The sequence below is a fragment of the Siphateles boraxobius genome, unplaced genomic scaffold, assembly GCF_051911475.1.
Source record: "Siphateles boraxobius isolate OS27281-9 unplaced genomic scaffold, OSU_SipBor_1 61, whole genome shotgun sequence".
Classification (NCBI taxonomy): domain Eukaryota; kingdom Metazoa; phylum Chordata; class Actinopteri; order Cypriniformes; family Leuciscidae; genus Siphateles; species Siphateles boraxobius.
The window spans coordinates 2,147,501-2,169,896 of NW_027509188.1; the positions used below are offsets into that span (position 1 = coordinate 2,147,501).

Sequence of the window (22,396 nt, forward strand, 5' to 3'; positions counted from 1 at the left end):
AATCCTATGCCGAATCGATTGACCTGATGCCTGAGAGCTGATAGGTTACAAGTTACCGGTGCCCTCTTTATGAGAATGAAATCCACGTTCGATCAATGTCGGAAGTTATGACGGATGCTCGATGGTGTTTTAAAAGGAGTTTTGAGCAGGACCTCTCTGGAACACAGGCCTCCACCACCCGGAAAAACCTGAGCATTCCATCCACGCGCCACAGCAAACATAAGCTGATGTAAACTTTCACAACACCCGTTGTCTTCTTTGAACACAAAGCAACTGACCAAGCTGTAAACGCTAAAAGGGCCAAGAAACGTCGTTTCATGCGTCCGAAATGACACGGATGTGTTAGTGGACACACGTGTGCTAAATTCTGCAGCTGTGTTGGTGGTTGCATGGCAGGACGACAACGAAAAACACCATTCGTCCCCCCGTTTCGGTCTGTCGAGTGAGAGAGCGGTTACCGAAGGCAAACTTCTCCAAATATCCAAAGATAAAAGTGAGTCATACAACAAAGAGTTGGAGGGACACAACCTCCAACCGGAATCAAAAATGCTAGTACATATAGGCCTATGCCGAATCGATTGACCTCATGCCTGAGAGCCTGATAGGTTACAAGTTACCGGTGCCCTCCTTATGAGAACAAAATCCACGTTCGATCAATGTCGGAAGTTATTACGGATGCTCGATGGTGTTTTAAAAGGAGTTTTGAGCAGGACCTCTCCGGAACACAGGCCTCCACCACCAGGAACAAAACATGAGTATTCCATCCACGCGCCACAGCAAACATAAGCTGATGTAAACTTTCACAACACCCGTTGTCTTCTCTGAACACAAAGCAACTGACCAAGCTGTAAACGCTAAAAGGGGCCAAGAAACGTCGTGTCATGCGTCCGAAATGACACGGATGTGTTAGTGGACACACGTGTGCTAAATTCTGCAGCTGTGTTGGTGGTTGCATGGCACGACGTCAACGAAAAACACCATTCGTCCCCCCGTTTCGGTCTTTCGAGTGAGAGAGCGGTTACCGAAGGCAAACTTCTCCAAATATCCAAAGATAAAAGTGAGTCATACAACAAAGAGTTGGAGGGACACAACCTCCAACCGGAATCAAAAACGCTAGTACATATAGGCCTATGCCGAATCGATTGACCTCATGCCTGAGAGCCTGATAGGTTACAAGTTACCGGTGCCCTCCTTATGAGAACAAAATCCACGTTCGATCAATGTCGGAAGTTATTACGGATGCTCGATGGTGTTTTAAAAGGAGTTTTGAGCAGGACCTCTCTGGAACACAGGCCTCCACCACCAGGAATCAAACATGAGTATTCCATCCACGCGCCACAGCAAACATAAGCTGATGTAAACTTTCACAACACCCGCTGTCTTCTCTGAACACAAAGCAACTGACCAAGCTGTAAACGCTAAAAGGGGCCAAGAAACGTCGTGTCATGCGTCCGAAATGACACGGATGTGTTAGTGGACACACGTGTGCTAAATTCTGCAGCTGTGTTGGTAGTTGCATGGCCGGACGTCAACGAAAAACACCATTCGTCCCTGGGTGGGCTCGAACCACCAACCTTTCGGTTAATAGCCGAACGCGCTGTCCGATTGCGCCACAGAGACCTACGGCCAGCCAGTCCATGGGTCAGCTTATAAAAAAAAGCAGACCTGGACTTTTCCGGCAATGGTGCACTCGCTTTCCACGCTGGAAACCGAGACCCCGTTGGGAAGAGAGAGGGCTAATAGATGCGCCCAACGTGGGGCTCGAACCCACGACCCTGAGATTAAGAGTCTCATGCTCTACCGACTGAGCTAGCCGGGCAACTGCGGTGACCTGCTTCGGGCTGGTTGCGGCCATTATCTGTGCCTAAATTGCGCCCGTGAAAGGGAGCCTCACATTTCGCACAGGCTTGGCATAGCCTCTTGCGGGTAAAGTCAGGGTTAAGCCTAGAGGTAGGCTTAGAGTGTACTTTGTTTGTTTGAGCCATATCTGTTGTTGGGGGATACAATTTGACCCAGTAGAGCAGGCCAATAATATGCACAACCCGGAGCTTAAGTTCCCTTTCGGTCTGTCGAGTGAGAGAGCGGTTACCGAAGGCAACCTTCTCCAAATATCCAAAGGCAAAAGTGAGTCATACAACAAAGAGTTGGAGGGACACAACCTCCAAACGGAAGCAAAAACGCTAGCACATATAATCCTATGCCGAATCGATTGACTTGATGCCTGAGAGCCTGATAGGTTACAAGTTACCGGTGCCCTCTTTATGAGAACGAAATCCACGTTCGATCAATGTCGGAAGTTATGACGGATGCTCGATGGTGTTTTAAAAGGAGTTTTGAGCAGGACCTCTCTGGAACACAGGCCTCCACCACCCGGAAAAACCTGAGCATTCCATCCACGCGCCACAGCAAACATAAGCTGATGTAAACTTTCACAACACCCGCTGTCTTCTTTGAACACAAAGCAACTGACCAAGCTGTAAACGCTAAAAGGGCCAAGAAACGTCGTTTCATGCGTCCGAAATGACACGGATGTGTTAGTGGACACACGTGTGCTAAATTCTGCAGCTGTGTTGGTGGTTGCATGGCAGGACGACAACGAAAAACACCATTCGTCCCCCCGTTTCGGTCTGTCGAGTGAGAGAGCGGTGTTGTGAACTTCTTCTTCTCAAGTGTAGAAAAGATAGAGTTGCAGACCAGGAGATTGTTGAGGTATAAGTTCTTTATTTCGTCGCTGTAGTCATCTCAATCAAGTCTAACTAAGGGAACTTTACATTGTAGTTTATATACATTTCAAGAGGAGGAGTTACATAAAGGTGGAAACAAAAGCATGCAAATGAGGCATCTGGGTTAAGGATGTGCCCTAGACTGAGAGTGTTACCAATCCTAATCCAATCAGCATAACAGTGTAATGTAAATATCCTAATCCAATCAGCCAGACTCTACACCGATACCTTCACATTATCTTAATGGCCAGGCAGTGCATAAAGACAAAAGGTGATAGTCTCAGTGCTCTGACCAATTTAACTTACAATAGAGAGCTGGACAGACAGGAACAGGCAGGTTTGTGACATCATTTACCTTAGATACAAAATTCACACTAATAAACTTTCTCAGTTTCTATGCTATTGTATTGGAAGCTCAATTATACATTTAAAATAAAATTTGTAATCCTACAGTTCCCCCTTTGAGAGTTCTAAATAACTCTCACAAAATACAAATTTAGACACTTAAAAGTTAAATTCTTGTAACTTGTGATCATTACAGGCTCATGCTTCTGTGTTGCTGTTTCTGCAATTGCATGCTGACACAGAAACAAACATGCAAATTTAGGGTCCGTTAAGTTCTTAAGGGTAATAGTCTTTTCTGTTTGGGACTGTCATTTCTTTGTGAGGGGCGTGAGTCATTTGTTGAATGAAACACTTGATACTGTGGACGCATAGATAGTATGCTATTAGAAGAAATAACAGCAGAATTGCTATTTCCTTTATCCACAGCCAGGGTTTCCCAATCAAGTTTCCGAACCATGAAAAATTAACTTCAGTCATCTGGTGTAATTCTGCTGAAAGATCAAGAATGTCTTGTTGGATTTTGTTCAAGTTCTCTGTTGGATCCATTAACCCGGTGCAGCACTCAGGTCCGATGATGGTGCAGGCTCCTCCTTGCGTTGCTAGAATGTAATCCAAGGCCACTCTGTTCTGTAAGATCATTATCTTGTGCGAAGCGAGAGTGTCCGTGATGTTACCAAGGGCCCAAGCCGTATCATTGGCCAATTTCTGTACAGAATTCGATAAGCTTCTGATTTGATCAAGGGCTTGCATGACACCATAAGATGGTATTAATGCTCCAAGAGTTCTTGACCACCATGTTTGTGCACAAGTGAGTCCTGGAATGCAGCCATCTGCTTCGTTAGTGGTAGGAGCTGAATTTTGTAGCTGTGGGGAGCTTGGGGTGGAGTGTGTATTTTCTCTGATAGCTGGTAGAATATAAACCAGGGTGCACCTTCCGTTAAATTGGCTGGGGAGGATGCTGTAGACAGAAGTTCCACATAACCAAAAAGTGTCAGTTGGTGGAGAGATCATACACAACTGATTTATTTCAAAAAAATTTGGTAGGGATGGGTTTCTGGAGAAACACTCTGTTAAGTCATTTTCCTCTTTCTTATCTGTTGTAGTAACGTACACGTGGGATTCTGCTCCTCTTTCAATCACAAAGCTGCAACATTCACGAGGAATTTCCCCCAGTGGAGTCGATGCTGGAGCATAATTTTCCATGCACCAATAGAACATCATTGGCAGGAGTAGATCTGTCATGATGGGAGTAGCTGAAGTTAGGTTGCAGGATGGTAGTCCTGGAATGCAACACGGAGAAGCTGGAGGAATTGTTGTATTGTGACATGTATCCTTGTTGTATAATTCACTGGTAAGATGATTGAATAAGGTACACGTGTCACATTTGGAGATAGGGTGTGCCACCCAGGGGATTCCTGCTCCTACTGAAGGTGCGTGTGGCATGCAAACGTCCTTTCCAGCAAACAAGGCATTTCTTGACATATTCATTAGCTCTAAGAATATGTTGTTTCTGGAGTCCACACTTTGTGCGATGTCCATGATGCTTAGTAGAATGACAATCTTGATCATGTTGATGGATGATTGAAGGTTTCGTATGTGAGTCTCTGCGTTGTGTATTTTTTTTTTTTTCTTTCGTGATAGTTGGTTCGCCAGTGAGTCTAGTTGTTTTCTGGAGGTTGTGGCTTCATACGCAGGTGAGGAGGTTGGTGCGTATGGGTCCCGGACTGTCATCAAGTGGTGTCTGCACAGAATAAGAAAGAAAGAAAAAAAAAAGACAGTAGAGCAGTATTTGTTCAAACACTAGGATTGTGAACTTTTTCTGAGTCTGCTATTGTTGATTTCCTCTTTCCCTATTTCTTAAACCTTTGACACCTAAAGAACAGTGAGGTAAGGATGGACTAGGATAGGGCCTATGAGGGAAGTCTTCACCCCAGGGTTAACCCCCGAAGCCTACTGCATTCGGTTCTTCTCGGGGCTCCTCACTGGTTCTGTGTCCTAACCTATCCCTGTTGGTGGGGGAACAACCTTACAGTGTGTACAATGAGTCCAGGTTTTCCTTCCCTCACACAATACTGCAGCGGCTGTAATCAACATCACTTGATGTGGCCCATGCCACTTTGGTTCTAATGGCTTATTTCTGAATGACTTTATCATGACCCATTGACCTGGGATGATTGTGTGTCCCCCTTCTGGTGAAGTCTGCCAACATGACTCAACTCTCCCTCTGGCACTCTGTACCGCCTTTGTTAGGTTTTCACAGTAAGCAATCAGGGCATCTGAGGTAATGTGTACATCAGCATTTCTAAGATCAATCACACCTGGCATCTGCATGGGGCGTCCAGTAATAATCTCATGAGGGCTCAGTCCTACTGTTCTGTTAGGTGATGCTCTCATACTACACAGTACTGCTGGCAACGCTTCAACCCATGGTACTCCTTCCTGATGCATTTTGCTTAGCCTGATTTTGATTGTTCTGTTTGCACGTTCAACCTGTCCTGATGCTTGTGGCCTATAGGGGCAGTGGAGGTTCCACTTAATCTGCAACATTCTAGACACTTCCTTGACTATCTGTCCTGTGAAGTGTGTACCTTGATCTGAGTCAATCCAATCTGGTAATCCCCATCTGGGAATGAAATCAGTGACAAGACATTTAGCAGTATGTGCAGCTGTAGCACGCCCTGTTGGATAAGCTTCTACCCATCTTGAGAACTTGTCTATTACTACCAAAACATCAGTTTTTCCCTTACAACGAGGCAATGATATGTAATCAACTTGCAGGTGACGAAATGGTCCTGGTGGAGCTGGGGTATGTGCTGCTGGTGTAGTGGCTGCTGGTATATCATTATTTTTCTGACATGTAACACACCTCTTGGCTGTTTCTGTGGCTACATTTCTGAATTTTGGATTCCACCACTGATTTGAGAACCTGTGATTCATCGTTGCTGGACCACTGTGACCTAAACTGTGTATTTGTTGAGCCAAATATGGCAGCAGTGATTCGGGAGCGACATACTTTCCCCCTTTGGTCCAGCAACCAGATGAATCCACTGTGGCTCCTTTGTCTAACCATGTCCATGCTTCATACAGAGGAACGTCTTTGTACAGATCAATTATTGATTCAGGAGGCATAATTGTCTTCTGTGCTGCACTACCTGAACACACTTGTACAGTTGCATAGAAACAAGCCTGTTTAGCTGCCATATCAGCAAGAGCATTACCTTTAGCTTCCGTAGTATTAGTTGTGAGATGTGCTTTCACTTTGATCACTGCTAATTTCTTTGGAAGTTTCATGGAAAACATTAGATCTTTCACTAATTCAGCATGCTTAATGGGGGATCCAGCAGAAGTTAGAAACTGTCTGGTTTGCCAAATGACACCAAAATCATGAATTACCCCAAAAGCATATCTGGAATCTGTGTAGATATTAGCAACTGATCCTGAAGCTAGCGTGCATGCTCTTGTTAGGGCTACTAGTTCTGCAGCTTGAGCTGAAAAATGATCTGGAAGACGTCCTGAAGCTAACACTTCCGTGGTGGACGTTACTGCATAACGCATTACCTTCAATTACTTGAGCTGAACCGTCAACAAACAACTCAAATTCTGAATTCTCTGTGGGAGTTTCTTTTATTTCACTCATAGGTGTATATGTAAGCGTAACACAATCGTGTGTCATTTCTCCTTCATCCTCTAACAAAACTTCAGTCATAGCAGACATCATACATGAGGACGGATTCGTGACAGGTGCACGCTGTAAGACAATATTCGGGGCTGTGAGAGTTGCTAACCAATTTCCCCAGCGAGAGGAAGTGACAGAAGTGACTTTTGCTTGATTCATTAATGCGGACACTGCATGCGGACATCTTACGTTTACAGACTGTCCTAACACCATTCCTGATGAAGCCTGAAGCGCTAGATGCACTGCCTGTACTGCTCTGAGGCATGGGCCCATACCTTGAGCTACTATGTCAAGTTTACCAGAATAGTAATGAATTGGGCGTAAACTGCCCCCATGATCTTGCATTAGACATGCAGTCATGAAGCTTAAATGTTCATGGACATAAAGCACAAATGGTCTATCAGTTTGGGCAATTCCTAATGCTGGTGCTTGACATAGTGCTCTCTTCAAATCATTGAACGCTTTGAGGTGACATTCTTCCATACAAACAGTATCAGAATCTTTACCATGGCCTTTCAACAAGTCATAGAGCGGCTGTGCAATTGAGGCATAGTCTTCAATCCAAGGTCTACAGTAACCTGCTGTTCCTAAAAATGATCGGAGTGTTTTAATGGTAGTAGGCGGGGGTATGGCTTTGACTGAAGCCGCTCGATCCTGTGTAATGGATCTATTTCCTGCACCAATTGTTTGACCCAGAAATGTGACTTGCTTTTTAGCAATTTGAGCTTTGTGAAAGCTGCATTTGTGTCCTTTCTTATGCAAATAGTCCAACAATGATGCCAATTCAGTTTGATGTACCTCGTGATCTGTTGAGGAAATCAAAATATCATCGACATATTGGATCATAGTGGACTGTTTTACCGGACATTCTGGGTCACACAAATCACGTCTGACAGCCTGATGGTATATGGTTGGGGAGTTTTGAAATCCCTGTGGCAAACGTGTCCACTGGTATTGCTCATAGTCAACTGTGAAAGCTAACCATGGCTGGCTGTCAGAGTGCAACGGTACAGAAAAGAATCCATTAGACATATCAATTACTGAAAAAATCTTACTCTCTAATGGTATGCCATTACAAATTGTGGAAGGATCTGCCACTAGAGGGGTGATTTTATCAATATTTTTATTGGCTACTCTGTAGTCTATTGTAAGTCTCCATGTCCCATTGGATTTCTTGATGGGCCAAATGGGTGAGTTACAGGGACTGTTGGTTTTAACTAGCACTCCTTGCGTCAGCAACTTTTCTACAATAGGTTTGATCCCCTGTATAGCTTCCTTATTGATCGGATATTGTTTGGTGACCGGAGGTGGAGTCCCCGTCAATTTTATTGGTTCTACACCTGTCAACAAACCACAATCATCCTTGTCTTTAGCCCAAATTGGATGATTCTGTAAGAAAGCATACTCTGGAGGGATTACATTATTGGTAGAAACTTGTGCTGAGGAAATTTGAATGCTAGCAGATTCTGAGGACACGTCTAAAGTTAGATGTATTTGTCTCAGGAGATCCATGCCTAAAATTGCACCTGTATTTAATGGAGCACATAACAATTTTGTAGTCAGAGTTTTTGGGCCAAATTGTACATCTATGGGCGGGGTTTCATACAAATCAGAATCTTCACCTATTACGCCAGTTAAAGAAAATTTGGTTTTCTTGTACGGAATGTCTAAACCTTTAGCCAATTTTGTAGGAATTATGGTAATTTCTGCACCTGTATCAAGCAAAAAATCAATTTCTTTCTCTTGTATGCTACCTTTCACAAAAATTCTTGTGTCATTATGATGTATTACAGGGGTAAGGTAGCTACTCACAGCCCCAACAATTAGTTTTTTTCCTGGTCTTTTTGTGCTCTTAAAAGAGCCTGAACAAGCTGTCCTAAAGTTTCAGTGGACACTTGTGGAACTGCTTCCGGGTTGTAAGCAGGCTGAGAAGGAGCAGAATTATGCATAGCATTTCTTTTTGTATCTTGCAATTTCTTCCTACACTCTTTCTCCCAATGTCCTAATCTTCCACAATAGTGGCAGCTCCCTTCTTTTTTAGACCACCTGTTTTCTTGTTTTGCTGTGCTAAATGTAGCTGCTGCTGCTACTCTCACTTTGGTTTTAACATCAGCATCTCTTTCCCATGCAGCTAACCTGTCAACGTTACTTCTGAGAGTTCTGTTAGACCAAGTTAGATCTAGGAATGGCAAAGCTCTTCTGTATTCGGCTACAAGGCCATCTGACCAGATACGAATTAGTGGTCCTTTGTCATCGAGCACACTTTCGGAATCATCCACTATTCCACTGTAAGTTATGGCTGACTGACAAAACCGTTCAGTATATTCATTTACCGTTTCTTCTTTCTTTTGTACACAGCTAGTAACTCTAGACCAGTCTATTTTGGGTCCTAAGATAGTCTTTAGGATTTTCAAAACACCTTCTCTCATATCGCCTCTACTGGCATGTTGTAGTTCAGAAGTCACTGCAGATTCAAAACTGTTGAATTCAGAATCAGTTAAAATTTGTGACATTAACTGTGTGACTTCTGTTAACGACATGTCATATAGACGAATTTTGCTGATCAATGCCCTTCTAAATTCAGAAAACTGTTTACGTGGTGAGGGTAAACTCTCAGAGAGTCGTTCTATATCCTTAGGTCCAAGGGCTTTTGCGACAGTTTGTATTCGGACTACAGAAGGGTGGGTAGAAACACTTTCATTTTCCTCAATTCCCTGTGATCTTTTTCTAGCTCCACACACATAAACTGAATTAACAGGCTTATCAGTGACTGATTGGACGGCTACATCTGTTTCAAAGAACGCTCGTAAATCAGGGTAAATGTTATCAGGCTGACTTACTTCTTCCCCATCAGTTTTTTCTGCATCTTTGTTGCGGTTCAATTTCTTGGTTAAAGAGGAAACTTTAGCCCGGAGCTCATTAATCTGTTTCTCTAGCTCTGAGTTGCGTTTAGACTGTTCTGTAGCTAGTGCTAAACCAAATTCTCTATGGCAACATATTATGCCTTTCACATTGTTCTTGCGAATACTTGCTCCTAGTACTTTTTTACACTCATCTACCGACCAAGTTTTGTCTGGATGAATCTCATATTTCTGCGTTAGTTCTTTTCTAACTTTCTCAGTGACTATTAGGTTCATTTGTTCTCCTAACAGTGTTTTAAATTCACTATCTGACCACAAAGGAGTCGCAAGACCAAATTTTTCAGTTGTTGGAACCAGCCTAGCATTCGTTCTAACCATTTTGTGGATTTCTTTATCACACAATCAAAAACACTAAAACTTCTCTGATCAAAAGAGTCTACACTTATGTCACAGATCAAACTGTTGATAAACCTTCCTTGTTACCAACACATCACATTTAACTTCCCTGCCAGAAACAGAGGATGAAACACAAAATATTAGCACGTTACGCTAATCTTCCCTGAAAGAAACGGAAAGGATCTTTCACCTTCCTAACTTTTTAGAGGATAAAACAAAATTACTAGCATGTATTGCTAACTCTTCCCTGCCTGAAACAGAGGATCAAACTTTCCTCTCTAAAAGAAAAACTTTTAAAAGGGTAGCCAAAATAAATAGCCTGTAAGACTACCTCTTCTCTGCTTGCACAGAGGCTAACAATATTTTAACTTGAATGCTAAAATCTTCCCTGTCTGCACAGAGGATACCAACAACTTCCCTGACAATTCAGAGGATCAAACTCTCTTCTCTAAAAGAATTTTTTTTTAGAGGGTAACACCACAAGGTAACAAACAACAAAACAAATAATTAGCAAAATAATACTAATCTTCCCTGCCTGACACAGAGGATATCTTTTTAACATGTGATGTTAAAAACGTCCCTGCCTGAACAGAGGATATATTTTCATCTTTAAAAGACAACTTTTAAAGGATAACTTTGGGTAATCAAACACTACAGCTGTCTGATAACTCTTTCTCTGACGGCACAGAGGATAATTTTTACTGGTTTTTCAACGGTTCTTTGAATGGAGTGAAACTCACCAAATTATTGTTGTATGGAAAAAATTCCGTCTGGAAACTCAGTCAGAGATCTTTGTTGAGCTTGGTTCTGGAACTCAGTTAGCTTTGTTGAGATCTTTGTTGAGATTCAGTTCTGGAACACAGTCAGCTTTGTTGAGATCTTTGTTGAGATTCAGTTCGCGAACTCAGGCAGCTTTGTTGAGATCTTTCTGGATTCAAAAGATTCAGTCTGGAACTGGAAAGTAAGATCTTTGTTGAGATCTTTGAGCTTTGAAGTTTCAAAAGTTCATTCTTTGTTGAGTTTCAGTTTCTCCATCCGGGTCACAGGGCACCATCTGTTGTGAACTTCTTCTTCTCAAGTGTAGAAAAGATAGAGTTGCAGACCAGGAGATTGTTGAGGTATAAGTTCTTTATTTCGTCGCTGTAGTCATCTCAATCAAGTCTAACTAAGGGAACTTTACATTGTAGTTTATATACATTTCAAGAGGAGGAGTTACATAAAGGTGGAAACAAAAGCATGCAAATGAGGCATCTGGGTTAAGGATGTGCCCTAGACTGAGAGTGTTACCAATCCTAATCCAATCAGCATAACAGTGTAATGTAAATATCCAAAGATAAAAGTGAGTCATACAACAAAGAGTTGGAGGGACACAACCTCCAACCGGAATCAAAAACGCTAGTACATATAGGCCTATGCCGAATCGATTGACCTCATGCCTGAGAGCCTGATAGGTTACAAGTTACCGGTGCCCTCCTTATGAGAACAAAATCCACGTTCGATCAATGTCGGAAGTTATTACGGATGCTCGATGGTGTTTTAAAAGGAGTTTTGAGCAGGACCTCTCTGGAACACAGGCCTCCACCACCAGGAACAAAACATGAGTATTCCATCCACGCGCCACAGCAAACATAAGCTGATGTAAACTTTCACAACACCCGTTGTCTTCTCTGAACACAAAGCAACTGACCAAGCTGTAAACGCTAAAAGGGGCCAAGAAACGTCGTGTCATGCGTCCGAAATGACACGGATGTGTTAGTGGACACACGTGTGCTAAATTCTGCAGCTGTGTTGGTGGTTGCATGGCCGGACGTCAACGAAAAACACCATTCGTCCCCCCGTTTCGGTCTGTCGAGTGAGAGAGCGGTTACCGAAGACAAACTTCTCCAAATATCCAAAGATAAAAGTGAGTCATACAACAAAGAGTTGGAGGGACACAACCTCCAACCGGAATCAAAAACGCTAGTACATATAGGCCTATGCCGAATCGATTGACCTCATGCCTGAGAGCCTGATAGGTTACAAGTTACCGGTGCCCTCCTTATGAGAACAAAATCCACGTTCGATCAATGTCGGAAGTTATTACGGATGCTCGATGGTGTTTTAAAAGGAGTTTTGAGCAGGACCTCTCTGGAACACAGGCCTCCACCACCAGGAACAAAACATGAGTATTCCATCCACGCGCCACAGCAAACATAAGCTGATGTAAACTTTCAAAACACCCGTTGTCTTCTCTGAACACAAAGCAACTGAACAAGCTGTAAACGCTAAAAGGGGCCAAGAAACGTCGTGTCATGCGTCCGAAATGACACGGATGTGTTAGTGGACACACGTGTGCTAAATTCTGCAGCTGTGTTGGTGGTTGCATGGCCGGACGTCAACGAAAAACACCATTCGTCCCTGGGTGGGCTCGAACCACCAACCTTTCGGTTAACAGCCGAACGCGCTGTCCGATTGCGCCACAGAGACCTACGGCCAGCCGGTCCATGGGTCAGCTTATAAAAAAAAGCAGACTTTTCTGGCAATGGTGGACTCGCTTTCCACGCTGGAAACCGAGACCCCGTTGGGAAGAGAGAGGGCTAATAGATGCGCCCAACGTGGGGCTCGAACCCACGACCCTGAGATTAAGAGTCTCATGCTCTACCGACTGAGCTAGCCGGGCAACTGCGGAGACCTGCTTCGGGCTTGTCGCGGCCATTATCTGTGCCTAAATTGCGCCCGTGAAAGGGAGCCTCACATTTCGCACAGGCTTGGCATAGCCTCTTGTGGGTAAAGTCAGGGTTAAGCCTAGAGGTAGGCTTAGAGTGTACTTTGTTTGTTTGAGCCATATCTGTTGTTGGGGGATACAATTTGACCCAGTAGAGCAGGCCAATAATATGCACAACCCGGAGCTAAAGTTCCGTTTCGGTCTGTCGAGTGAGAGAGTGGTTACCGAAGGCAACCTTCTCCAAATATCCAAAGGCAAAAGTGAGTCATACAACAAAGAGTTAGAGGGACACAACCTCCAAACGGAAGCAAAAACGCTAGCACATATAATCCTATGCCGAATCGATTGACCTGATGCCTGAGAGCCTGATAGGTTACAAGTTAACGGTGCCCTCTTTATGAGGACGAAATCCATGTTCGATCAATGTCGGAAGTTATGACGGATGCTCGATGGTGTTTTAAAAGGAGTTTTGAGCAGGACCTCTCTGGAAAAAGGGGCCAAGAAACGTCGTGTCATGCGTCCGAAATGACACGGATGTGTTAGTGGACACACGTGTGCTAAATTCTGCAGCTGTGTTGGTGGTTGCATGGCCGGACGTCAACGAAAAACACCATTCGTCCCTGGGTGGGCTCGAACCACCAACCTTTCAGTTAACAGCCGAACGCGCTGTCCGATTGCGCCACAGAGACCTACGGTGTTTTAAAAGGAGTTTTGAGCAGGACCTCTCTGGAACACAGGCCTCCACCACCCGGAACAAAACATGAGCATTCCATCCACGCGCCACAGCAAACATAAGCTGATGTAAACTTTCACAACACCCGCTGTCTTCTTTGAACACAAAGCAACTGACCAAGCTGTAAACGCTAAAAGGGCCAAGAAACGTCGTTTCATGCGTCCGAAATGACACGGATGTGTTAGTGGACACACGTGTGCTAAATTCTGCAGCTGTGTTGGTGGTTGCATGGCAGGACGACAACGAAAAACACCATTCGTCCCCCCGTTTCGGTCTGTCGAGTGAGAGAGCGGTTACCGAAGGCAAACTTCTCCAAATATCCAAAGATAAAAGTGAGTCATACAACAAAGAGTTGGAGGGACACAACCTCCAACCGGAATCAAAAACGCTAGTACATATAGGCCTATGCCGAATCGATTGACCTCATGCCTGAGAGCCTGATAGGTTACAAGTTACCGGTGCCCTCCTTATGAGAACAAAATCCACGTTCGATCAATGTCGGAAGTTATTACGGATGCTCGATGGTGTTTTAAAAGGAATTTTGAGCAGGACCTCTCTGGAACACAGGCCTCCACCACCAGGAACAAAACATGAGTATTCCATCCACGCGCCACAGCAAACATAAGCTGATGTAAACTTTCACAACACCCGTTGTCTTCTCTGAACACAAAGCAACTGACCAAGCTGTAAACGCTAAAAGGGGCCAAGAAACGTCGTGTCATGCGTCCGAAATGACACAGATGTGTTAGTGGACACACGTGTGCTAAATTCGTCCCTGGGTGGGCTCGAACCACCAACCTTTCGGTTAACAGCCGAACGCGCTGTCCGATTGCGCCACAGAGACCTACTGCCAGCCAGTCCATGGGTCAGCTTATAAAAAAAAGCAGACCTGGACTTTTCCGGCATGGTGGACTCGCTTTCCACGCTGGAAACCGAGACCCCGTTGGGAAGAGAGAGGGCTAATAGATGCGCCCAACGTGGGGCTCGAACCTACGACCCTGAGATTAAGAGTCTCATGCTCTACCGCCTGAGCTAGCCGGGCAACTGCGATGACCTGCTTCGGGCTGGTCGCGGCCATTATCTGTGCCTAAATTGCGCCCGTGAAAGGGAGCCTCACATTTCGCACAGGCTTGGCATAGCCTCTTGTGGGTAAAGTCAGGGTTAAGCCTAGAGGTAGGCTTAGAGTGTACTTTGTTTGTTTGAGCCATATCTGTTGTTGGGGGATACAATTTGACCCAGTAGAGCAGGCCAATAATATGCACAACCCGGAGCTAAAGTTCCGTTTCGGTCTGTCGAGTGAGAGAGCGGTTACCGAAGGCAACCTTCTCCAAATATCCAAAGGCAAAAGTGAGTCATACAACAAAGAGTTGGAGGGACACAACCTCCAAACGGAAGCAAAAACGCTAGCACATATAATCCTATGCCGAATCGATTGACCTGATGCCTGAGAGCCTGATAGGTTACAAGTTACCGGTGCCCTCTTTATGAGAACGAAATCCACGTTCGATCAATGTCGGAAGTTATGACGGATGCTCGATGGTGTTTTAAAAGGAGTTTTGAGCAGGACCTCTCTGGAACACAGGCCTCCACCACCCGGAACAAAACATGAGCATTCCATCCACGCGCCACAGCAAACATAAGCTGATGTAAACTTTCACAACACCCGCTGTCTTCTTTGAACACAAAGCAACTGACCAAGCTGTAAACGCTAAAAGGGCCAAGAAACGTCGTTTCATGCGTCCGAAATGACACGGATGTGTTAGTGGACACGTGTGCTAAATTCTGCAGCTGTGTTGGTGGTTGCATGGCAGGACGACAACGAAAAACACCATTCGTCCCTGGGTGGGCTCGAACCACCAACCTTTCGGTTAACAGCCGAACGCGCTGTCCGATTGCGCCACAGAGACCTACTACCAGCCAGTCCATGGGTCAGCTTATAAAAAAAAGCAGACCTGGACTTTTCCGGCAATGGTGGACTCGCTTTCCACGCTGGAAACCGAGACCCCGTTGGGAAGAGAGAGGGCTAATAGATGCGCCCAACGTGGGGCTCTAACCCATGACCCTGAGATTAAGTGTCTCATGCTCTACCGACTGAGCTAGCCGGGCAACTGCGGTGACCTGCTTCGGGCTGGTCGCGGCCATTATCTGTGCCTAAATAGCGCCCGTGAAAGGGAGCCTCACATTTCGCACAGGCTTGGCATAGCCTCTTGCGGGTAAAGTCAGGGTTAAGCCTAGAGGTAGGCTTAGAGTGTACTTTGTTTGTTTGAGCCATATCTGTTGTTGGGGGATACAATTTGACCCAGTAGAGCAGGCCAATAATATGCACAACCCGGAGCTTAAGTTCCCTTTCGGTCTGTCGAGTGAGAGAGCGGTTACCGAAGGCAACCTTCTCCAAATATCCAAAGGCAAAAGTGAGTCATACAACAAAGAGTTGGAGGGACACAACCTCCAAACGGAAGCAAAAACGCTAGCACATATAATCCTATGCCGAATCGATTGACCTGATGCCTGAGAGCCTGATAGGTTACAAGTTACCGGTGCCCTCTTTATGAGAACGAAATCCACGTTCGATCAATGTCGGAAGTTATTACGGATGCTCGATGGTGTTTTAAAAGGAGTTTTGAGCAGGACCTCTCTGGAACACAGCCCTCCACCACCCGGAACAAAACATAAGCATTCCATCCACGCGCCACAGCAAACATAAGCTGATGTAAACTTTCACAACACCCGCTGTCTTCTTTGAACACAAAGCAACTGACCAAGCTGTAAACGCTAAAAGGGCCAAGAAACGTCGTGTCATGCGTCCGAAATGACACGGATGTGTTAGTGGACACACGTGTGCTAAATTCTGCAGCTGTGTTGGTGGTTGCATGGCAGGACGTCAACGAAAAACACCATTCGTCCCCCCGTTTCGGTCTGTCGAGTGAGAGAGCGGTTACCGAAGACAAACTTCTCCAAATATCCAAAGATAAAAGTGAGTCATACAACAAAGAGTTGGAGGGCACAACCTCCAACCGGAATCAAAAACGCTAGTACATATAGGCCTATGCCGAATCGATTGACCTCATGCCTGAGAGCCTGATAGGTTACAAGTTACCGGTGCCCTCCTTATGAGAACAAAATCCACGTTCGATCAATGTCGGAAGTTATTACGGATGCTCAATGGTGTTTTAAAAGGAGTTTTGAGCAGGACCTCTCTGGAACACAGGCCTCCACCACCAGGAACAAAACATGAGTATTCCATCCACGTGCCACAGCAAACATAAGCTGATGTAAACTTTCACAACACCCGTTGTCTTCTCTGAACACAAAGCAACTGAACAAGCTGTAAACGCTAAAAGGGGCCAAGAAACGTCGTGTCATGCGTCCGAAATGACACGGATGTGTTAGTGGACACACGTGTGCTAAATTCTGCAGCTGTGTTGGTGGTTGCATGGCCGGACGTCAACGAAAAACACCATTCGTCCCTGGGTGGGCTCGAACCACCAACCTTTCGGTTAACAGCCGAACGCGCTGTCCGATTGCGCCAGAGAGACCTACGGCCAGGCAGTCCATGGGTCAGCTTATAAAAAAAAGCAGACCTGGACTTTTCCGGTAATGGTGGACTCGCTTTCCACGCTGGAAACCGAGACCCCGTTGGGAAGAGAGAGGGCTAATAGATGCGCCCAACGTGGGGCTCGAACCCACGACCCTGAGATTAAGAGTCTCATGCTCTACCGACTGAGCTAGCCGGGCAACTGCGGTGACCTGCTTCGGGCTTGTCGCGGCCATTATCTGTGCCTAAATTGCGCCCGTGAAAGGGAGCCTCACATTTCGCACAGGCTTGGCATAGCCTCTTGTGGGTAAAGTCAGGGTTAAGCCTAGAGGTAGGCTTAGAGTGTACTTTGTTTGTTTGAGCCATATCTGTTGTTGGGGGATACAATTTGACCCAGTAGAGCAGGCCAATAATATGCACAACCCGGAGCTAAAGTTCCGTTTCGGTCTGTCGAGTGAGAGAGCGGTTACCGAAGGCAACCTTCTCCAAATATCCAAAGGCAAAAGTGAGTCATACAACAAAGAGTTGGAGGACACAACCTCCAAACGGAAGCAAAAACGCTAGTACATATAGGCCTATGCCGAATCGATTGACCTCATGCCTCAGAGCCTGATAGGTTACAAGTTACTGGTGCCCTCCTTATGAGAACAAAATCCACGTTCGATCAATGTCGGAAGTTATTACGGATGCTCGATGGTGTTTTAAAAGGAGTTTTGAGCAGGACCTCTCTGGAACACAGGCCTCCACCACCAGGAACAAAACATGAGTATTAGTGGACACACGTGTGCTAAATTCTGCAGCTGTGTTGGTGGTTGCATGGCCGGACGTCAACGAAAAACACCATTCGTCCCTGGGTGGGCTCGAACCACCAACCTTTCGGTTAACAGCCGAACGCGCTGTCCGATTGCGCCACAGAGACCTACGGCCAGCCAGTCCATGGGTCAGCTTATAAAAAAAAGCAGACCTGGACTTTTCCGGCAATGGTGGACTCTCTTTCCACGCTGGAAACCGAGACCCCGTTGGGAAGAGAGAGGGCTAATAGATGCACCCAACGTGGGGCTCGAACCCACGACCCTGAGATTAAGAGTCTCATGCTCTACCGACTGAGCTAGCCGGGCAACTGCGGTGACCAGCTTCAGGCTTGTCGCGGCCATTATCTGTGCCTAAATTGCGCCCGTGAACGGGAGCCTCACATTTCGCACAGGCTTGGCATAGCCTCTTGTGGGTAAAGTCAGGGTTAAGCCTAGAGGTAGGCTTAGAGTGTACTTTGTTTGTTTGAGCCATATCTGTTGTTGGGGGATACAATTTGACCCAGTAGAGCAGGCCAATAATATGCACAACCCGGAGCTAAAGTTCCGTTTCGGTCTGTCGAGTGAGAGAGCGGTTACCGAAGGCAACCTTCTCCAAATATCCAAAGGCAAAAGTGAGTCATACAACAAAGAGTTGGAGGGACACAACCTCCAAACGGAAGCAAAAACGCTAGCACATATAATCCTATGCCGAATCGATTGACCTGATGCCTGAGAGCCTGATAGGTTACAAGTTACCGGTGCCCTCTTTATGAGAACGAAATCCACGTTCGATCAATGTCGGAAGTTATGACGGATGCTCGATGGTGTTTTAAAAGGAGTTTTGAGCAGGACCTCTCTGGAACATAGGCCTCCACCACCCGGAACAAAACATGAGCATTCCATCCACGCGCCACAGCAAACATAAGCTGATGTAAACTTTCACAACACCCGCTGTCTTCTTTGAACACAAAGCAACTGACCAAGCTGTAAACGCTAAAAGGGCCAAGAAACGTCGTTTCATGCGTCCGAAATGACACGGATGTGTTAGTGGACACAAGTGTGCTAAATTCTGCAGCTGTGTTGGTGGTTGCATGGCAGGACGACAACGAAAAACACCATTCGTCCCCCCGTTTCGGTCTGTCGAGTGAGAGAGCGGTTACCGAAGGCAAACTTCTCCAAATATCCAAAGATAAAAGTGAGTCATACAACAAAGAGTTGGAGGGACACAACCTCCAACCGGAATCAAAAACGCTAGTACATATAGGACTATGCCGAATCGATTGACCTCATGCCTGAGAGCCTGATAGGTTACAAGTTACCGGTGCCCTCCTTATGAGAACAAAATCCACGTTCGATCAATGTCGGAAGTTATTACGGATGCTCGATGGTGTTTTAAAAGGAATTTTGAGCAGGACCTCTCTGGAACACAGGCCTCCACCACCAGGAACAAAACATGAGTATTCCATCCACGCGCCACAGCAAACATAAGCTGATGTAAACTTTCACAACACCCGTTGTCTTCTCTGAACACAAAGCAACTGAACAAGCTGTAAACGCTAAAAGGGGCCAAGAAACATCGTGTCATGCGTCCGAAATGACACAGATGTGTTAGTGGACACACGTGTGCTAAATTCGTCCCTGGGTGGGCTCGAACCACCAACCTTTCGGTTAACAGCCGAACGCGCTGTCCGATTGCGCCACAGAGACCTACTGCCAGCCAGTCCATGGGTCAGCTTATAAAAAAAAGCAGACCTGGACTTTTCCGGCAATGGTGGACTCGCTTTCCACGCTGGAAACCGAGACCCCGTTGGGAAGAGAGAGGGCTAATAGATGCGCCCAACGTGGGGCTCTAACCCATGACCCTGAGATTAAGAGTCTCATGCTCTACCGACTGAGCTAGCCGGGCAACTGCGGTGACCTGCTTCGGGCTGGTCGCGGCCATTATCTGTGCCTAAATAGCGCCCGTGAAAGGGAGCCTCACATTTCGCACAGGCTTGGCATAGCCTCTTGCGGGTAAAGTCAGGGTTAAGCCTAGAGGTAGGCTTAGAGTGTACTTTGTTTGTTTGAGCCATATTTGTTGTTGGGGGATACAATTTGACCCAGTAGAGCAGGCCAATAATATGCACAACCCGGAGCTAAAGTTCCGTTTCGGTCTGTCGAGTGAGAGAGCGGTTGCCAAAGGCAACCTTCTCCAAATATCCAAAGGCAAAAGTGAGTCATACAACAAAGAGTTGGAGGGACACAACCTCCAAACGGAAGCAAAAACGCTAGCCCATATAATCCTATGCCGAATCGATTGACCTGATGCCTGAGAGCCTGATAGGTTACAAGTTACCGGTGCCCTCTTTATGAGGACGAAATCCATGTTCGATCAATGTCGGAAGTTATGACGGATGCTCGATGGTGTTTTAAAAGGAGTTTTGAGCAGGACCTCTCTGGAAAAAGGGGCCAAAAAACGTCGTGTCATGCGTCCGAAATGACACGGATGTGTTAGTGGACACACGTGTGCTAAATTCTGCAGCTGTGTTGGTGGTTGCATGGCCGGACGTCAACGAAAAACACCATTCGTCCCTGGGTGGGCTCGAACCACCAACCTTTCGGTTAACAGCCGAACGCGCTGTCCGATTGCGCCACAGAGACCTACGGTGTTTTAAAAGGAGTTTTGAGCAGCACCTCTCTGGAACACAGGCCTCCACCACCCGGAACAAAACATGAGCATTCCATCCACGCGCCACAGCAAACATAAGCTGATGTAAACTTTCACAACACCCGCTGTCTTCTTTGAACACAAAGCAACTGACCAAGCTGTAAACGCTAAAAGGGCCAAGAAACGTCGTTTCATGCGTCCGAAATGACACGGATGTGTTAGTGGACACACGTGTGCTAAATTCTGCAGCTGTGTTGGTGGTTGCATGGCAGGACGACAACGAAAAACACCATTCGTCCCCCCGTTTCGGTCTGTCGAGTGAGAGAGCGGTTACCGAAGGCAAACTTCTCCAAATATCCAAAGATAAAAGTGAGTCATACAACAAAGAGTTGGAGGGACACAACCTCCAACCGGAATCAAAAACGCTAGTCCATATAGGCCTATGCCGAATCGATTGACCTCATGCCTGAGAGCCTGATAGGTTACAAGTTACCGGTGCCCTCCTTATGAGAACAAAATCCACGTTCGATCAATGTCGGAAGTTATTACGGATGCTCGATGGTGTTTTAAAAGGAGTTTTGAGCAGGACCTCTCTGGAACACAGGCCTCCACCACCAGGAACAAAACATGAGTATTCCATCCACGCGCCACAGCAAACATAAGCTGATGTAAACTTTCACAACACCCGTTGTCTTCTCTGAACACAAAGCAACTGACCAAGCTGTAAACGCTAAAAGGGGCCAAGAAACGTCGTGTCATGCGTCCGAAATGACACGGATGTGTTAGTGGACACACGTGTGCTAAATTCTGCAGCTGTGTTGGTGGTTGCATGGCCGGACGTCAAAGAAAAACACCATTCGTCCCTGGGTGGGCTCGAACCACCAACCTTTCGGTTAACAGCCGAACGCGCTGTCCGATTGCGCCAAACAGACCTACGGCCAGCCAGTCCATGGGTCAGCTTATAAAAAAAAGCAGACCTGGACTTTTCCGGCAATGGTGGACTCGCTTTCCACGCTGGAAACCGAGACCCGGTTGGGAAGAGAGAGGGCTAATAGATGCGCCCAACGTGGGGCTCGAACCCATGACCCTGAGATTAAGAGTCTCATGCTCTACCGACTGAGCTAGCCGGGCAACTGCGGTGACCTGCTTCGGGCTGGTCGCGGCCATTATCTGTGCCTAAATAGCGCCCGTGAAAGGGAGCCTCACATTTCGCACAGGCTTGGCATAGCCTCTTGTGGGTAAAGTCAGGGTTAAGCCTAGAGGTAGGCTTAGAGTGTACTTTGTTTGTTTGAGCCATATCTGTTGTTGGGGGATACAATTTGACCCAGTAGAGCAGGCCAATAATATGCACAACCCGGAGCTAAAGTTCCGTTTCGGTCTGTCGAGTGAGAGAGCGGTTACCGAAGGCAACCTTCTCCAAATATCCAAAGGCAAAAGTGAGTCATACAACAAAGAGTTGGAGGGACACAACCTCCAAACGGAAGCAAAAACGCTAGCACATATAATCCTATGCCGAATCGATTGACCTGATGCCTGAGAGCCTGATAGGTTACAAGTTACCGGTGCCCTCTTTATGAGAACGAAATCCACGTTCGATCAATGTCGGAAGTTATGACGGATGCTCGATGGTGTTTTAAAAGGAGTTTTGAGCAGGACCTCTCTGGAACATAGGCCTCCACCACCCGGAACAAAACATGAGCATTCCATCCACGCGCCACAGCAAACATAAGCTGATGTAAACTTTCACAACACCCGCTGTCTTCTTTGAACACAAAGCAACTGACCAAGCTGTAAACGCTAAAAGGGCCAAGAAACGTCGTTTCATGCGTCCGAAATGACACGGATGTGTTAGTGGACACAAGTGTGCTAAATTCTGCAGCTGTGTTGGTGGTTGCATGGCAGGACGACAACGAAAAACACCATTCGTCCCCCCGTTTCGGTCTGTCGAGTGAGAGAGCGGTTACCGAAGGCAAACTTCTCCAAAT

General features: G+C 46.1%; 1 protein-coding gene and 18 non-coding genes across 19 annotated transcripts in view; all 19 read right to left on the bottom strand.

Moving 5' to 3' along the window:
• Positions 1–22,396, bottom strand: part of LOC143718466 (uncharacterized) — a 63,897-nt gene that overhangs the window by 29,174 nt on the left and 12,327 nt on the right. The window lies entirely within an intron of this gene.
• trnan-auu (transfer RNA asparagine (anticodon AUU)) lies at positions 1,547–1,620 on the bottom strand. Its single transcript has one exon. It is a non-coding gene; the product is annotated as a tRNA-Asn (tRNA).
• trnak-cuu (transfer RNA lysine (anticodon CUU)) lies at positions 1,747–1,819 on the bottom strand. Its single transcript has one exon. It is a non-coding gene; the product is annotated as a tRNA-Lys (tRNA).
• On the bottom strand, positions 12,394–12,467 carry trnan-guu (transfer RNA asparagine (anticodon GUU)). The gene has a single exon. It is a non-coding gene; the product is annotated as a tRNA-Asn (tRNA).
• trnak-cuu (transfer RNA lysine (anticodon CUU)) lies at positions 12,588–12,660 on the bottom strand. The gene has a single exon. It is a non-coding gene; the product is annotated as a tRNA-Lys (tRNA).
• On the bottom strand, positions 13,321–13,394 carry trnan-guu (transfer RNA asparagine (anticodon GUU)). The gene has a single exon. It is a non-coding gene; the product is annotated as a tRNA-Asn (tRNA).
• trnan-guu (transfer RNA asparagine (anticodon GUU)) lies at positions 14,209–14,282 on the bottom strand. The gene has a single exon. It is a non-coding gene; the product is annotated as a tRNA-Asn (tRNA).
• trnak-cuu (transfer RNA lysine (anticodon CUU)) lies at positions 14,408–14,480 on the bottom strand. The gene has a single exon. It is a non-coding gene; the product is annotated as a tRNA-Lys (tRNA).
• Positions 15,272–15,345, bottom strand: trnan-guu (transfer RNA asparagine (anticodon GUU)). Its single transcript has one exon. It is a non-coding gene; the product is annotated as a tRNA-Asn (tRNA).
• Positions 15,472–15,544, bottom strand: trnak-cuu (transfer RNA lysine (anticodon CUU)). Its single transcript has one exon. It is a non-coding gene; the product is annotated as a tRNA-Lys (tRNA).
• On the bottom strand, positions 16,901–16,974 carry trnan-guu (transfer RNA asparagine (anticodon GUU)). The gene has a single exon. It is a non-coding gene; the product is annotated as a tRNA-Asn (tRNA).
• On the bottom strand, positions 17,101–17,173 carry trnak-cuu (transfer RNA lysine (anticodon CUU)). Its single transcript has one exon. It is a non-coding gene; the product is annotated as a tRNA-Lys (tRNA).
• trnan-guu (transfer RNA asparagine (anticodon GUU)) lies at positions 17,819–17,892 on the bottom strand. The gene has a single exon. It is a non-coding gene; the product is annotated as a tRNA-Asn (tRNA).
• On the bottom strand, positions 18,019–18,091 carry trnak-cuu (transfer RNA lysine (anticodon CUU)). Its single transcript has one exon. It is a non-coding gene; the product is annotated as a tRNA-Lys (tRNA).
• Positions 19,398–19,471, bottom strand: trnan-guu (transfer RNA asparagine (anticodon GUU)). The gene has a single exon. It is a non-coding gene; the product is annotated as a tRNA-Asn (tRNA).
• On the bottom strand, positions 19,598–19,670 carry trnak-cuu (transfer RNA lysine (anticodon CUU)). Its single transcript has one exon. It is a non-coding gene; the product is annotated as a tRNA-Lys (tRNA).
• trnan-guu (transfer RNA asparagine (anticodon GUU)) lies at positions 20,331–20,404 on the bottom strand. Its single transcript has one exon. It is a non-coding gene; the product is annotated as a tRNA-Asn (tRNA).
• trnan-guu (transfer RNA asparagine (anticodon GUU)) lies at positions 21,270–21,343 on the bottom strand. The gene has a single exon. It is a non-coding gene; the product is annotated as a tRNA-Asn (tRNA).
• On the bottom strand, positions 21,470–21,542 carry trnak-cuu (transfer RNA lysine (anticodon CUU)). The gene has a single exon. It is a non-coding gene; the product is annotated as a tRNA-Lys (tRNA).